This window comes from Mustela erminea, chromosome 9, assembly GCF_009829155.1.
Source record: "Mustela erminea isolate mMusErm1 chromosome 9, mMusErm1.Pri, whole genome shotgun sequence".
NCBI classification, from domain to species: domain Eukaryota; kingdom Metazoa; phylum Chordata; class Mammalia; order Carnivora; family Mustelidae; genus Mustela; species Mustela erminea.
Genome location: NC_045622.1, coordinates 51,888,695 through 51,906,502, shown reverse-complemented (window position 1 = coordinate 51,906,502; position 17,808 = coordinate 51,888,695). Strand labels below are relative to the sequence as shown.

The following is a 17,808-nucleotide window of genomic DNA, read 5'->3' as shown; positions in this document are numbered from 1 at the left end:
TTGAATTCAGACAACAGCAGTGTATCTCAAGTCTGAATGAAACTTATAAATGTGTCTGTTCTCTCCAAGAAGTAAGGCACAGAATGATTTTCCTGAGCTTTGGAAAGCACTCTAGTACTCTGCTTCGGGGCCTTTTTAAACAGCAAAACCACCAATAAAAAGCACAAAAATGTGACAAACATGGCATTAAACAGATGGAGAAAAGAACACTTGTTTACAGCAGGAGAGCTGAAGCAAGAGGACAGGGCATCACTTTGTGCTACTTTCGCTGGGAGTGTGTGTGTGAGGGACTGAACTTTTTCACCGTGCCATGCACGTGCGTGTCTGTGACTGGCCATGTGAGAAAGCACTGTACATTCTGCTTTGGGAGGGGGGGTGTCCATAAATCAATTTTAGCAAGTAGGTAAATTTCCAAATGCAGAATCTGACATCTGTGATTAGGAGGAATGACTATATATGGGAAAGCTTGGTGTGTTCAAATAATAAAGCTAAGTTTGGTAAAGCTGAAGGAAGGAGGATGAAAAACTGTGCGGAAAGGAAATCACTGAAAGGAAGGCTGGAAAAGTGGTCTGAGATGATTTTAAGAGCTTCACATGCTGAATTTTATGTTGTTGTTTTTCCTTTAGGTCAATCACTTGTTTTAAAGTTGTAGTTGACATTCAATGTCAACTTAGTTGACATTAGGATTAGTTTTGGTGTATAGCTCAATCATTTTTTTTTTAAATTTTATTTATTTATTTATTTATTTGACAGAGAGAAATCACAAGTAGTCGGAGAGGCAGGCAGAGAGAGAGAGAGAGGGAAGCAGGCTCCCTGCTGAGCAGAGAGCCCGATGCGGGACTCGATCCCAGGACCCTGAGATCATGACCTGAGCCGAAGGCAGCGGCCTAACCCACTGAGCCATCCAGGCACCCCTAGCTCAATCATTCTTAATATCAAGTATTAATATAAAATTTAAAATTTGAGAATCCCCCCACAGAGCAAAATGACTTATAGTATCTATTAGCTAATAAATAAAAACTATCAATTCATTAACTCAATTATTTTATTGATTACAGTGTCTACATTTTTTAAAAGTATGAATACTTAATAAATTCAGTGCATAAGGGAATTGGATAAATGTACATGTTTTCAAGGACTTAGTCTACCATGAGCAAACCACTGTCATGTCCCCAGGTGAGCAGCCAAAGGCCCTGAGGAAAAATAAAGCTTGGCTCATGGGAGGGGGTTCATGGCTGAAGCATAGTGAGCAGAGTGGAAGGTAGCAAGAGGAAAAGGCAGTGACAAATGATGACAGTGCCTTGTAGGTCATTTAACGAAGTTTAAATTTTATCTTAAATAGAACAAGATCCCAAAAATCAGAGATAAATATATACATATTGATATATCAGCAACTGAAGAAACAAGCTCAAGAACAAGGTACTATGATCCTATTTATGGACACATATGAATGTGTATCACCACACATATATGTGTACACACAGTATACATATATGTACACACACACACACACACACACACACACACACACTCTCCAGTGTTTTGCAAATGCTTAGAAAAGCATTCCAAAATGGTACCAGTGGTTCCTTGTGGAGAAGACTGGGTATATAAGAGAAACGAATAAGGGAACTTTCACATTTTCATCTACGTAGGTATTTTTTTTAAAAAATAGAACATGAGACCACTGAATGGCTTTACATTTTTTTTCATATTTATATTTCCTAAAGATCATTCTAGCTTGTGGCAAATGGAATGAAGAGGGCAAACAGCATGAGCATGGAGGCCAGACAGAGAGGTGCTCAAGAAATAATAGCAATTTGGACCAGTGGCAAAGGACATATATATCCAAGATATATTTGAGAGGCTAAAATGACCAGCTTATCGGGGTGCCTGGGTGGCTCAGTGGGTTAAGCCACTGCCTTCGGCTCAGGTCATGATCCCAGGGTCCTGGAATTGAGCCCTGCATCGGGCTCTCTGCTCAGCAGGGAGCCTGCTTCCTCCTCTCTCTCTGCCTGCCCCTCTGCCTACTTGTGATCTCTGTCTTTCAAATAAATGAATAAAATCTTAAAAAAAAAAAAATGACCAGCTTACCAATATGGGGGATACAGGAGGATATGGCAGAAATGAGGGCTATGGGAGAAGAAAGAGTAAGGATAGACTCCCAAGATTTTCCACCTGAGCAAGTAGTTGGGACTGTGTCATGGCTTATGGTGAGAACCACAGCCACATCTCTCTGACAAGCCTATCATAGTGCACTCTGTCCATTCTTTGCCTTGAATGCATCAAAAACAAAGGAGTAAAATGAATTTTACATGTGTGAGAGAAAGAGGGTCACATCTGGGAAACCAAAGGGCCTTGTATGAGTGATTACATTGACTAAATTCTATGAGATTGATTCCCCAAAGACCAGGTCAATTTTTCCCCAAAGACCAGGTCAATTTTTCTGCAGAGGACTCAGGGAATCCATTAGTGGAATTACCTCTTCCATTGACAAAACAACAAATGAGCTGTTGCCAACCTCTTGTGTTTTGGAGAAACAAAGGTCATTTCATTGAGGAACCTCCCTTTCATGTCCTTGAATGCTCTGATCCAAGTTGTATTTAAAGCTCTGAATTAAGTAAAGGTTACCAGAAAAAAACCAGGGCAAAGTTGGAGGAAAGATAGACAAATAATTCCCATCAATATAGTTAAACTGTTTCCTTTCCTCTAGGACAAAGGCTTCTCTCATTAGAATACCCCACTTCAAGTAATGGGAGAAGAGAAGACTGCTGGGTCTTCTATTGGCTTCCCTAAAGACCTGGTTTTATACTTCTTAAAGACATACCTGACTGTGTGAGTTCCTTGCTTCAACAGCAGTATTCAAACCCTGAGCATGTATCAGAATATCTGAGACACACATTCTAAAGCAGATATGCCCAGGTCTTAGGCCCAACAGAGACTGAGAGTCACTTGGTCTGGAGTGGGATCCAGGGATACTACAGTGTCCAAGAATCCCATTTGGAAAAACACATAACTACATTATTAACAATGGTTGATAAAATATGGTTACAATTTAATGAGCTGTACTGGAAGAATAAGCGGATTATGGAGATCTGGGCTGTACTTCCAGCTCTGGTCCATTAACTGGGCCTGTGAAGCCAGGCCTAGGGGAGAACACTACTGCTATGGTTCATAGTTTTGCCATTCTGAGCCACAGGAAAAAACAAGGGGTTGGCAACGTCAGGCAGATCTTCCTGCCCTATCGTACTAGACATACTCTCCTGAAGATTCTCAGACTATAGATATACATGAACTAGAGCAAAGGATCTAGTGCTTTCTGGAATTTGCTGGTCATAAGTGAATATTGTGAAAAGCTTTTCTAAGGTACAGGATGAACATGGGGTTCTTCCAGAAGCTGGCTTTCTCTTCCCTAATCACACCACCCAATATAAATGCAGGGAAGTAATTCAAAGGATGGAAGGAGAAACTGAACCTAATTTTGGAGATTAACTCAGGTGATCAAATAAATACCCTGGCTGCCTCTTGGGAGCCCTAATTTACATCAGTCCTGCTGCCTGAAATATATGTATCTGAAACACATTCCCATACAGACACTATTCCATGGGTTCCATATGATCTATTTTAAAGGCTTTTTTTTTTTAAGATTTATTTTCTTTGATGGGCACCTGGGTGGCTCAGTGGGTTAAGCCGCTGCCTTCAGCTCAGGTCATGATCTCAGGGTCCTGGGGTCGAGTCCCACATAGGGCTCTCTGCTCAGCAGGGGGCCTGCTTCCCTTCCTCTCTCTGCCTGCTTCTCTGCCTACTTGTGATCTCTGTCTGTCAAATAAATAAATAAAATCTTTAAAAAAAAAAGATTTATTTTCTTTGAGAGAGTGAGTGAGCATGCATACGAGTGGAGGGGTGGGCAGAAGGAAAGACCCTTCAAGCAGATTCCCGCTGACTGCAGAGCCTGACACGGGGCTCGATCTCATGACCCATGAGATCATGACCTGAGCTGAAATCAAGAGTCGGATGCTTAACTAAGCCACCGAGGTGCCCTAAGAGTTTCATTTAATTTGTAAGTCTTTATAAAGCATTAATGCAATGATCTCTGGGCTAATGCCCTTTTCCCATCCTTGTTTTTTAAGAAATCAACATTACAGAGGTATAATTTATATACAATAAAATTCACTCATTTTAAGAGTTCAGGTGTATGAGCTTTGACAAATATACATACTATATAACTACTACCACAATTAAGACAGAATAGTTCCAACACCCTACAGGGTCCCCTTGTACCATTTCTAGGTTAATCTCTCCTCCCCATCCTGGCCCCAGGCAAGTACAGATCTACTATCTATCACTATAATTAGACTGGTCTTTTCAAGAGTATCACAGAAATGAAATCACATGGCATATATTCTTTTGTGGCTGGATTCTTACAATATAAAGTTTTATGATTCAGCTGTATTGCTGCATGAGTCAATTTTTAAATTACTGATAGTACACCGTTTTACAAAGGTACCATAATTTTTTTTATCCATTGACCTATTTATGGACATTTAATTAGGCTGTTTCCAGTTCAGGGCTATTATGAGTAAAACAGCCATGAATATTCACATACATAGTCTTTTTCCAAACATGTTTTAATTTTGGTTTAACACCTAGAAGTGAAATGGCTGGGTCACATGGTAAGTGAATATCTGCTATTCTAAGAAAAGTGCCATACTCTTTTCCTAAGTGGCTGTCAATTTTTGTGTTCTCATCAGCAATTTATGAGAATTTCAGTTTCTCCAAAACCACAGCCACGATAGCTAAACTAGTGGGTGTGCAGTGGTATCACACTGTTTTTAATTTACATTTCCCTGATGACTAATGATGTTGAGCAACTTCCCATGTGCTTATTGGTTATTGATCTTCTTTTGTGATCTTTTGTGTCTGTTCAAATCTTTTGTCCATTTTTAAGTTGAGGGGTTTTTTTTGGTTCATTTTTTGTTTTTGCTTTATTACGGAAGAGTAGGACTTCTTTATATATTTCTGGGTACAGTCCTTCATCAGATATATGTACTAAGAATATTTCTCCCAGTCTGTGGCTTGCTTTTGCATTTTTCAAATGGTATCTCTTAAGAGCAAGTATCTTTAATTTTGAAGAAATCGAGCTCAGTCTTTTTTTCTGTCCTCTATTTCTTATCTAAAAAAAATCCTGTCCACCCCCCAAGGTCAAAAAGATTTTCTCTTAGAAGGTTTTTAGTTTCAGTTTTTGTGTTTAGGTCTCTTAATTTTTCAACCAGTGAGAGTGTGCCAAATTACTGAATGGATTTGATTATTTCAGCCCTAAGGAAAGCTGAAGTCACCTTGGGACCAGTTGCTTCTGGCCACCAGCTACCCAAAGTGTGAAAGTGAAATATATGTGTGTGTTTGAACACACACACACACACACACACACACACACAGATCTAAAATATGATATGAAATCGTTTGGGAAGCACTGGCTTGCAGTATGAAGTTCAAAATCATGTCTGGACTCTCTTTCATTTGATCCCAAGCTGCTTCCTGTAATTGCCTTCTACACCATTCTCTCTATTCTTATTCTTACTCACATAAACATCCCAGACTCCAGGAAGAATTATGTGCTTCAATCCAGAAGTCCTGTAGTAGGTGCCTTTGAGATGTTCTCTGTCGAATACTACTAATCCTTCAAGATTCTGTTCAAATGTATTTGGGGAGGGGACTCTCTAGAAGGGCAGGGGCCATGCTCACCTTCCCCTTCACAAAGCAACAGCTAAACAGAATTCTGGCTGAAGACCCAGTACTGATAGGATATTAGAGTATAAATCTCTGTTTTTGTATTTTTGAAATTGTTTTATGAAAAGGCAAGAAAGGGATTATTACCATCATTTTGTACCATCATTTTGCAAGGAACATTCATCCAGAAAACAGTAATGACCTACTAACCTCATACATGGCAGTTCCATACAGAGCTGGAACAAGAATCCAAGTCTCATTTGCCATGCCATGGATTATTATACCAGTAATTTTTTTTTAAAGATAGGATCCAAGATTTTTTTATTCTAACGTGAGTCTTATATACATTTTTTTTAAATTTTGGGAATTCTATTTTTTCAGCTTTATTGAGGTATAAATGACACAAAAATTGCAAGATATTCAAAGTATACTTTGTAGTGATTTGACATACGTATACCACTTATCTTTTAAATTCCCAAAATTTCCCTAGCAGTGGTGTATAATGATTTATATTTACTTTAGAATGATCCCAGATTACAGACTGGGGTTAAATATAGGAATGAATCCTGAATGTGGAACAGAGGATCTAACAGAGAAGGGGAAGTGGGACACTAGGGCTCTGGGGCCCCCAAGGCATGCCTGATAACTGTATAGTCCAATGGCGGCCACTTAGCTGATGCAGAGTTGTCTCCATGGAGTTAGATACTGACCACTTCAGGAAATAGAAGCACCAGGACCTTCCATCTTAATAGGCAAAACCCACCTAATCCTTTTATTTCTCCACCTTTGCTTGAGTGAACAATAAAGATGATAAAAACCAGAGTAGGGACTCAATTTTTAGATAATTTTTCCATCTTGATGCACCCTGACTCAGTGGCATGGTGCCCTTTGGGGTTCTAGAAACTTTCCCAAGGTCCTAATTTCTTCCATGACTTCAGAACAAAAGTTTACAGATTCCGACTAGGGAGCTATGGCTTCCTCAAGGAAAAGTCAAGTATCTCCCAGGCTCAACCCTTGGTTAATTTCTAAATAAAACTCTCTAACTGAAACAAACCATTTCTGACCTTAATCCTTATCTGATTAAAAAATGTCACACTGCAGCAGTCAAAAATAAAGAATCGATTCCAGCAGTTTAATACCTAGAATACATACCCCTTACATTAAATATATCTCTTCACCATGCCTGACTTACACTTACACACTTGGTACTTTATTTTTGTTAGAGCCTTCCACTTTACTAGACTGTATCCTAAACTGAAAAGAGCTTTCAAGAAACCAGAACATGATTTATTAATCTGCCTTAATCAATCTCATCCAAATCCAAACCTATATGCTTTCTAAAGCAATCAATGTAGAGCAAAAATAGAATAGGAAATTTCTCTAAAAGAATTATCAGTAGAGATTTCATGTGTAAGCATTCTTCATTTATAGCTCCAAGTTTCATTTTGAATGTTATTTATGTTATTTCAGATATACCAGTGTTCTGTTAGATTCCTGAAAACAAAAGACGGAAAAGATGCGTGGTAATGCGTGGTACACTGGAAAATAAGCAGGATTTAGAATTTGAAGCTGTGGTTCAAATCCCAGGTATCACTTACTAGCTGTGTGACCCTAATGAGTCAATTAACTTCTGCAAGCCTTAGTTTCCTAATCTGTAAAATGAAGCAAAGTCCACCTATCTCACGCGGTTATAGAGAGGAAACCAAAAGGCAAGATACATAGGCTTTTTAAAAAGCATTATGTACAAATAAAAACTTTGTCTTCTCATTGTTTTGAACAAGTGCCTCTAATCACCCCTGTATTTGGGCATAACTCAGTGCAAGGAGACCATAGTAGGTAACTAAAAATACGGCCTGATATCTATGTAAAAGAGGGCCAACACAACTACACACTCTAAGGAAAGTTAGCTCTAGCACCCATATATAAACTCTTAACTTTGAAAAAAATTAACTTGCCAACTCAGTCACTGGGAGTGGCTCAGGCCAGCAGTGCTGTGAACACCACAGTCTCCCATGGGCACTTGCAGCCCTCAGTGTGGGTCCTGAGTAGTACTCTCTGCCAAAGCCATCACAACACTTTGGAGGGGAGTTGATTCCATATTGTGGAATAAAAAAAGAAGTAGGTCTGTATGTGCTGTTTATTGAATAATAAAAGCAAGGGCTGCTTTAAAATGTGCAGAGAGGGATGCCTGGGTGGCTCAGTCAGTGGAGCGTCTGACTCTTGATTTCGGCTCTGGTCATGATCTCTGGGTTGTGGGATTGAGCCCCATGTCGGGCTTCACATTCAGCACAGAGTCTGCTTGGGATTCTCTCTTAGCCCCTTGCCCCCACTCATTTTGTCTTTCTCTCCCAAATAAATAAATCTTTTAAAAAAACATACAATATTAAGGACTGCTGAAAATCAGAAGGATTAGATATAAAGTGATTCCTAATATCCAAGTTGTAAACTCTTGATTTTAAGATTTTTTTTTTTTTAATTTGTCAGAGGGCGAGAGATCACAAGTAGACAGAGAAGCAGGCAGAGAGAGAGGGGGAAGCAGGCTCCCCACTAAGCAGAGAGCCCGATGCGGGGCTCCATCCCAGGATCCTGAGATCATGACCCGAGCTGAAGGCAGAGTCTTAACCCACTGAGCCACCCAGGTGCCCCTCAAGTTGTAAACTTTTAAGTCTAAAAGTTGAGCCTGTTAAAACAGGAGTATATGATACTTAAAGGAATAAACGTACAAAGGGTTTTTTCTATAAAAAATAGGCAACTATAATGGGGTTTATTTGGTATTTTTACTGAATTTCATAAGAAGGGAGTTGAGATACTGGACATCTCTCTTCTGTTAAGCAATATATGTGACATAAAGTGTGAGTGCATATTTGTTTCTATCGGTATAAGGAGAGAAAGGATCAACATAGGAAACTACAAGTTAGTAAGAAGTACAAGAAAAAGTAGAAATTATACAAACAACAGGAAGCACTAATCGGCACTGGTGGTCACAGAGATAGCAAACCAAAAGGCGAGGGGCTTAACAGTTAAAAAGCACTGGTTGTCAGGCACACTGGCCAGGTAGAATGAGTGTGCAATAGTGTATTTCAAAAGACAGCTGACTCCATGAACTCATATTCTCTCAACTTCTAGCAGTGCTTCCCAAACTTTAACATCCATCAGGAAAAACAAAACATGCATCAGCATTACCTACAGGACATGTTAGGGCCCTATTCCTGGAGTTTCTGACTTAGAAGATCTGGGGTCAGGGGTCTGAGAATTTGCATTTTAAAAAACTCTCCAGAAGAAGCTTATGCTGCTACTACTTCTAGAATCACACTTTGAAAACCACTGCCCTAGATACATCACTAATTATAATGACATACTATCGAGGCATAAGTAAGTTCTGAATAATGCTAACATTCAGGTCACAACATCATCATCACTAAATAGTATTTTAGAACTCTGGCCAAGCAAGAGACTAAAAAATTCCTCATTTCAAGGTAAGATATGAAAATATAAGAAAGCAAAACATATATGAAAGTCATTAGCTACAGTTGCATTAATGTCACTGAGGTTCATCTAGAAAAAGGAAGTTCAGCCTCATAACCAGAGGCAGGTTTACAACACTGACACAGTGACCAAGCCATTTGCCCCAACCAAAGATAAATTAGTCTGTCACCGGAAACCAGGACTTGGCCAATTTCAAAAGGTGTTTTCACTTTTCATTTTAGTAGGTTATTTTCTTGTTATTTCTCTGGGAAAGATTATTTTCCTGGGGAAGTCAAAAATTATAATTTAAATCTTGGGAAGATGTCAAAATAAGCATAGCGATGGCAGAGGAGAGCATGCAAGTAAGTACAAAAATAATGAAATTAATTAAACTCAAGGCGTTGATGTTTTAAGATAAGATTAAGCATGAATATACACATAAGATCTGTGATCACTATATTTGTATGTTGTATATGTTGTGAAGTATTCAAGAGAAACAGCCAAATTAAGCTTATAACTGCGGTTATATTAAGAGAAAGAGGTTTGTAAGTACCTAAAGTTTAAATGTACAATAAAAATTCATTTTCAAAGTTCTGAAATGGAACATTAAACAAACCATAAATAGAGGACAGTCATCTTCTTTAGGCACAAAGTCCTCTTGGAATCTCCAAATACCTGAGTGATTGCTCACATCAGCCAGAAATTTGACCATTAGCAAAGGGTTCAAAAGGATTCACCTGAGGGGCGCCTGGGTGGCTCAGCGGGTTAAGCCGCTGCCTTCGGCTCAGGTCATGATCTCAGGGTCCTGGGATCGAGTCCCATATCAGGCTCTCTGCTCGGCAGGGAGCCTGCTTCCCTCTCTCTCTCTCTCTCTCTGTCTACTTGTGATCTCTCTCTGTCAAATAAATAAATAAATAAAATCTTTAAAAAAAAAAAGGATTCACCTGAATAGAGAAAGTGATTTACAATATCCTATATTGAGGATGTAAAGAAGAATGCCGTCACATTCCAAGAATTCAACTACAGGACGGAGCATCCACCATACAAAGTGGCGAAGCAAGTAACATTTACGGAGCTTCTACTTAGTACCAATCCAATCTCAGCACCCAGCTCACTCTATATGCTCAATAACCATTATCTGTTACTCTAACTCAGGCATCTTGTGTTAAAAGAGGAGGAGGGCATAAAGAGTTATGCAACGCAGGAAAGAGACCCATCTATCTTACTTTGAAAAGGGAGTCACAGACTGTGCCGGCGGAGAGGGTAGGAAGAAATTCCAGATTTTAAGCATGCGGAGGCACAGAACTACATGGCATCTTCTGGGAATGACAAGTTCTTTGTGTGATTCAAGGAAAAAATGTAGGGAGAGAAGTCACAAATGAGGCTAAGGAGGCAGATTAAGATCAGATCAACGGAAAGCCTCGAATGCTGCCACACCATGTAGCACGGACCTACTATCTAGGTGACTGGAAGAAAGAGGATTAGATCTAAGTTAAAAAAAAAACAATACATTAACTGTGGGGTGTCTGGGTGGCTCAGTCTGTTGAGTGCCCAACTCTTAGCTTCAGCACAGGTCCTGATCGCGGGGTCACAAGATGGAGCCCCGTGTTGGTTCCATGTTCAGCAGGGTGCCTGCTTGAGATTCTCTCCCTCTCCCTCTACTCTCTGCTCCTGCTTGTGCATGCTAACATAAACAAACAAATAAATAAATACTTTTAAAAATATAGGACTGAGCTACACACAATGACATGAAAGAATGTTAAAGTTGAGAGAAGGAAGCAAGACTGAACACGTGACTTCAGTTATATAAAGTTCGAAAATGGACAAAACTAACACTACTGCTAAGGGATACACAAACTCATGGTGAAGCTATCAGCAGAAGCACAAAAGTTGTCATAATTCAGCGGGGAGGGAGGAGTGAAGTAAGAAGAATATGATTAGGAGGTGCTGTCAATTTTTTTGACCTGAGTAGTAGCAATATGAGTCTTTCCTTTATTGTACTGTATTTTCTATGTGCATTATATTTCACAATAAAATGCTGCAGAAGACATGATTAGAAGTATCTTGGAAGGATGATGAGGGTGGGCAGAGTCTAGAGACAAGAAAAGAAGCTGGGATGGTCACAGAAGTACAGACAAGGAAAGAGAACTTGAGTGCGGCCATTAGTAAGAGGGGTGGAGAATGCAAAAGGAATTGAGAATGACTTAGGACCCATTAGGAAGGGAAACTAAGGGAAAGGCAAGTGTCCAAAGTGACTGTAAGATTTTTTAAGTTTCAAGCTTGAGAAACTGGGTGATAGGTGGGAAAATACTAAGAAGGGCAGACTCGTGCATTTTTTAAAAATTAAGATGTGATTCACATACTATAAAATTCACTCTGTAAAGCACACAATTCAGAGGCTTTTACTATATTTAGAAGGTTGGGTAACCACTGCCAGCACCTACTGCCACCTAATTCTCTTCTACACAAAAGAAACCCCACATTCATTTACTCATTAACAGTCACTCCCCATTCCCTACCTCCTGCTACCACCTCGTCCCAATGTGTGGTTAAAACCTGTCTTGACCGAGTAACAGTGACATTCAGTTGGTCTCAGCAGCCCAGTCCCTGAGGAGATCCTATTTCAGAGCCTTAATCTGCCTCCCCCAAAGAGAGACGCTCTGGAGAAGCTGAAAACCTTTTCTCAAAATGTGAAGTGGTACATCCCCATTCCGAGTTCCGCCCTGGAGAGGGACTGGAGTCAATGGAATCGAGGTGGCAGAAACAGACATGAGGTTATGGTCGCCTTCAACCAGTGGCAGAACTGCCCCCTCTCCAAGGGTTTGAAAATATATGTGTGTTTGGTGAGGGGTAAACTGTCATACCTGGGGACCACCACAGGCATAATAGAACAGGGGACAGGATACTAACCTCAAACAATGCACTGAGGGTTCTGCATTAACAAAGAATTGTCCTACCCCAAATTCCAACACAGCCCCACCTCCCCTCTGAGAATCAACAGGAGTAGAATTCCTATTATTTCTGCAAACACAAAAAACCAAAATGGAGAGTTATGATCTGTAACTGGGAATCAGGCCTGGGCCCAAGAACATTTAGCTAAGAATAGCTGAGAGAACAGAAGATTTAAATTAGCTCACAGTGAAAAGAGGGTATTAATAGAAACTCAGATATTAATAGTGATGAATCTCAGTTAGCCCTGGAGGACCTTGGCCCGGGACTGGCGGTGCTGGACCATCACTGCTGTCCTGAGTCCGTGCCATGTGTCAGAGCTGTGACTTCACGTATGAGAGCGGGTTAAGGCCCTATTAGTGGTACAATCCACAGTCAGGGATCAGAAACCACCAGACAGAGGACCCACAGGGGTATGCTCTACAGCCCAACTTAAAAAGTTAAGAAGGGCCATTAGGGAGCTCTACACAGGGGAAAAGGTTTGTCTTCTCCCTGAAACTTTTTTTTCTCTCTGCACTGGTTCTGTACAAAATTCTGTCATTGGTCACCCCTTAGACTGCAGCATTGAAGAACCCTGTTAAAATCAGCAATTTACCTTCAAACATTTATGTGTGAAGCCCTGGGGAACACAGGCAAACACATGAGACAGAGACAGTCCTTAGATTAAAGGGGGCTTCCACTCTCGTGGTGAAAACATGCACACAACTAAATAAAATACACACTCACCTGTATAATATATTCCAACAGAAATAATTAAATAGCTGAAAGTAAGTTTGGGGGTCAGCTTTGCTATTTATAAACAATGCAAACTTGAGATCTTTCTTACTGCCTAAGCCTCTACTTCTTCAAACACAAAATGAGTATGATAATCCTGACATGGCTCTTATGAGAATTAGAAGTGAAAGGCTGGGGTTTTTTCTTTCCCTAAATAAAGAATATAATATAAACGTTATATATATATATATATATATATATATATATATATATATATATATACATACTTTCTCATAAAGTTTCATTAGAGTACAGAAGTGGGAGAATTTATATTTGATATGAGAACAGCTTTACAAAGGAAGCAGTATCTGATTGAGGCTTCAAACACATGGTTAGGACAGTAAATGTACCTTACACCCAAAGTAATTTATAACTTATTCAACAAATTTTCATTGAGCCGCTGCCTGTGGCAGGCCCTGGGCCAGGCAGAGGATGTTATGACTTGGTACTGCTTATTATATTGCCTCAATATATTTGTTTATTCATGAATTCTTTCCACAAGTACCTAAGACACAATTAGTTTACCAGAGTAACCAGACACCTAGAAAGTGTAAGGCACCTGCAGTCAGGAAGAGGAGACAGCAGACAGGGACAGTGGGCCCTGAAGGTCGTACCTGTTAGGAGTTCAGTCAAGGCCAGGTCATGGGGAGGCCAGACACCTGAGGGTCCTGAGATGGGGGGTGGGGAGAGACACAAGGGAAAAGGTACAGGAGGGTCCTACTGACATGCTTTTATCTAGTAAACAATGCTGTCCAGTGTTGGATCTATGGATAAAAATCAGCTTTGTGCCTTCCTGCAGATGACTAAGAATACCAAACTTGTTCTCAATTCTAGGCCTGGAAACAATTCTTTTTCCATGCCTACGTCACAGGGCAGAACATTATATAAGACGCCCTGAACCAAATGAATGCCATAACCAGATGAACGTCCTTGGTGTTTACCCTAAGCTCTGAGCCAGGCTGACCTGTGGAAGAAGAAGGGGAAGAGGAGGAGGAGGAAGAGGAAGATGAGGACCAGGGGGAGGAGGAGGAAGTTGAAGAACAGACCGACTATTTCCCTGTAATTCCTCAACAAGAAAGTATGAAGAAAGCAAGAGGGAGATTATTATTTGTGGTTTCTACAAGCTGTGTGGTACTTACCATGATAATAAAAACTAAATACATTTACTATGTGCAAGGCACTGAACTAAGCACTTTATATAGATTGAGTCATTTCATCCCTACAACTATCTTATGAATAATTTCTATGATTATCCTATCTTAAAGATGAGGAAATTGGGGCATGAAGCACCCAAGTAAGTTAGCTGTAAATACAAAACTACAAAGTGGCTTTTGGTCTCTGTATTCTAGACTCTTCTTGCTAACCAAGGCTTCCTCCCTTTACCTCAGACCTGCATTACATTTCCCAGCCAAGAACTTCTGCAACTTTCCAGGTCTGACATGCGAAGCTTCAACAACAGAGGTAGGCACCAGAGCTGAAAATATGAAATTACAAGGTGACATACCATTTCATGTTAAATCTGTAGAGAATCTTGGGTGGTGATCCATCAGAAAACCTGGGTTTGATCCTTAGTCTGCATTTATGATGTGACCCCAGCTAGTTCCATGACCTCTCTGACCTGTGAAGAAGTATCACCTGCTCTGTTTATCCTACAAGGTTGTTTATGAGAATCAGGTGTGTATAAGATTTAGTATGTTGGCTTTGAGATCACTCTGATGGGTTTTTTCCCCCCTAAACTTTTTTTTTTTTTTTTTTTTGGAAGATCTTCAAATGGATTGGGTCAATGTAGCTGTCAAATAAAGTGTTTATTACAATAAAGCACATAGTCTTGAGATGGGATCAGAACCCTGGATTGTTGAGCTATTATTAGCCACTCCTGCTTCACATGTGAGTCCTGCGTAAAGCACCTGCTATGATTGCTGTCTGACTCGGGCGCCCAGTGAATAGTGCCTTAATTTCTCCTTCCCGGCTCTGTGCTTTCACGGCTAAGTGACATGGGCTTGATACTCCACAGGCTAAGGAATAACCCAGTTAGGAACAGAGCACAGAACTCTCTGGTATTCCCCCATCTCTGGATCACTGAGGACCATGAGCAAGACCCACAGTCTCCCTATGATTCAGTTTCCCCATCCCCCCAAAAGGCTGATTCACTTGTTCAGGGTACACCATGAAGTCCTGCCAAATGCAAATAAGCCGTCTATGCTGCACGTGCCAAGCTATGCTGGGAGCAGGCTCATTACTGCCACAGTCACTACAACAAATAACAACAAAAGCCTCTAGGAGCAAATTACCACGCATAATAAACTTAATTCAAGAAACACTGAAGAGACCCTTAGTTGCATCTTAATTTGCACAGCACCATTTATCACACAAGTGTCCTGGGGCCTCTATAAATGAAAATAAGACTGATGTAGAGATTAGCTTCTACTCTGCCTCAGTGATTCTACAAACTTAAATCTGCCTACCCCAAAAAAGGTCCTGCAGAAAGAGAAATGGAAAAGAACTCACTGTCTGAAAAATATGAGAGAAGTATGTGTTCTGTTCCTAACTGGGTTAATTCCTTAGCCACTGGACTTAGAAGTATTAGTCCCAAGTCATTCAGCTCGTGAAAGCACAGAGCTGGGAAGGAGAAGTGAAGGCACCATTCACTGGGTGCCTGAGTCAGACAGCAATCACATGAGGTGCTTTACACGGGACTCACATGTAGGTCAGGGATGGCTAATAATATTCCCAACAATCTAAGGCAAATGCATGGGGATGGTACTTCAAGACTTTTTTTTTTTCCAAAGTAATACACAGTGTGTTACAACAGGGACAAAAACATCACAGAGAAGACAAATCACTGTCACATGGTCCTAATGTGTCACATTGACACATTATGTCAGTGCTGTATTGGAGCACCAACATAATGCGTCACTATTGTGCTCAATTCTTTATTCGTGTGTGCTGGCTGGTGGTCAGGGCTCACTCAACCACTTAGGAGGTAGATACTACTATCGGCATACTGTAGGTGCAAGAACAGAGTTGCTTAAAGTCGTTGAGTGTTCTGCCTGCAGTCAGTCATCCAGCTTCAAGTCCCAGCTCAGTCTTCTAGCTTGGTGACTTCACCAAAACCCTCGACTTGGCTGTCCTTTAGTAGCCTACAAGTACAATGGAGGAAACCCCTATCTTCCCGGCCATTCACGAATGTTGCAAGGACTACACGTTATATAGAATAGTCAGGGGTGGGGCGCCTGGGTGGCTCAGTGGGTTAAGCCGCTGCCTTCGGCTCAGGTCATGATCTCAGGGTCCTGGGATCAAGTCCCGCTTCGGGCTCTCTGCTCAGCGGGGAGCCTGCTTCCTCCTCTCTCTCTCTCTCTCTGCCTGCCTCTCCGCCTACTTGTGATCTCTCTCTGTCAAATAAATAAATAAAAAATAATAAAAAATAAAATCTTTAAAAAAAAAAAAAAAAAAAAGAATAGTTAGGGGTAAAGTGCACATAAAAGTGTATTGAGTTCTCCAAACTAGACTGTGGTCACCGGTAGGCATAGACTATGTCACGTGATCTTTTAAAATCCCTAGAAGCAAGACTATATTGCATATGCTGAATGATTACACATTCGTAACCATTATGAATATAATTATAATGTAATGCACAAAAGGCAGCACGAATAAAATGATCACAGTGTGTCAAGGACAAGGTCACAGTGGTAGGAAGGGACTGACAGCAGATAAGGCTGAGAAAACATGCTGAGGAAAGACTGTGGAAAAACTTTAAAGGACCCTCTTAGAAGAATTTCAAAAGAGACAGCAAACTCAGAGTTACCTTGAAAGAGTCAGAGAAGCACAGACAGAGGAGGACAGAGGAGAGAAAAAGGGCAGGAGAGGGTCTCTCAAGTGAACCCTAAACACATTTCAGTCCTGCTCAGGGATAGCTGCATGTCCCCCTCCTCCTTTTCTTTCCATTAACCTCTTCTCACCTTACATCGTAATTGGTTTTTTCCCCCCTTCTTCCTATTCTTTTATGCCTTTGGCACACCAAGGTTACAAAGGAGGTGGCATTTAGGGTGTCCTCAGGGATATTTTAATTTCTCTTTTCTCATCTATAAAACAGTTATGCCACATCCCAGGATTATCGTGCATATAAAATGAAACAACATATATCTTTTAAACAAATGGTGCTGGGAAAACTCCATAACCAGATGTAAAGAAATGAACCTGGACCTTTATATCATACCCAAAAATTAACTAAAATGGATCGAAGATTTAAATGTAAAACTTAAAACTATAGAACTCTTAGAAGACATGGAGGAAAATCTTCACGATACAGAATTTGGCAATGAATTCTTTGATACACCACCAAAAGCACAGGCAACAAAAGAAAATAAATAAATTGGGACTGCATCAAAGTTTACTATTTTTTGTAAATCATAGGACACAAAAGGGTGAAAAGACAACCCATGGAATGGGGAGAAAATATCTGCAAATCATTTATCTTATAAGGGATTAATAGCCAGAATATATAAAGAATTTCTACAACTTAACAGTAACAAAACAACCTGATTTTAAAAATGGGCCAAGGGGTAGAACAGATATTTTTTCAAACATGATATAAAGGAATGCCTGGGTGGCTCAGTTGGTTAAGCATCTGCCTTTGGTTCAGGTCATGATCCCAGGGTTCTGGGACTAAGTCCCACATTGGGCTCCCTACACAGGGAGGGGGGAGCCTGCTTCTCCCTCTGCTTACAACTCCCCCTGCTTGTGTGCTCTGACAAATAAATTTTTTTTTTTAAAGATGAAATATAAACGTTGCACACACAAATACCAAACATCACTAGCCATTAGGGAAATGCCAACAAAAATCACAATGAGATACCACCATGTAAAATGGCTCGCTACCTTAAAAAAAAGAAAATA

The 17,808-nt window shown here is 40.3% G+C and overlaps 1 protein-coding gene and 1 long non-coding RNA gene across 2 annotated transcripts in view; both read right to left on the bottom strand.

Moving 5' to 3' along the window:
* GAB2 (GRB2 associated binding protein 2) overlaps positions 1-17,808 on the bottom strand; it is a 190,036-nt gene that overhangs the window by 77,005 nt on the left and 95,223 nt on the right. The window lies entirely within an intron of this gene.
* Positions 3,786-17,380, bottom strand: LOC116598239. Its single transcript, XR_004289008.1, has 3 exons — positions 16,576-17,380; positions 8,015-8,019; positions 3,786-3,795 (listed from the first exon to the last, which is right to left on the bottom strand). It is a non-coding gene; the product is annotated as an uncharacterized LOC116598239 (long non-coding RNA).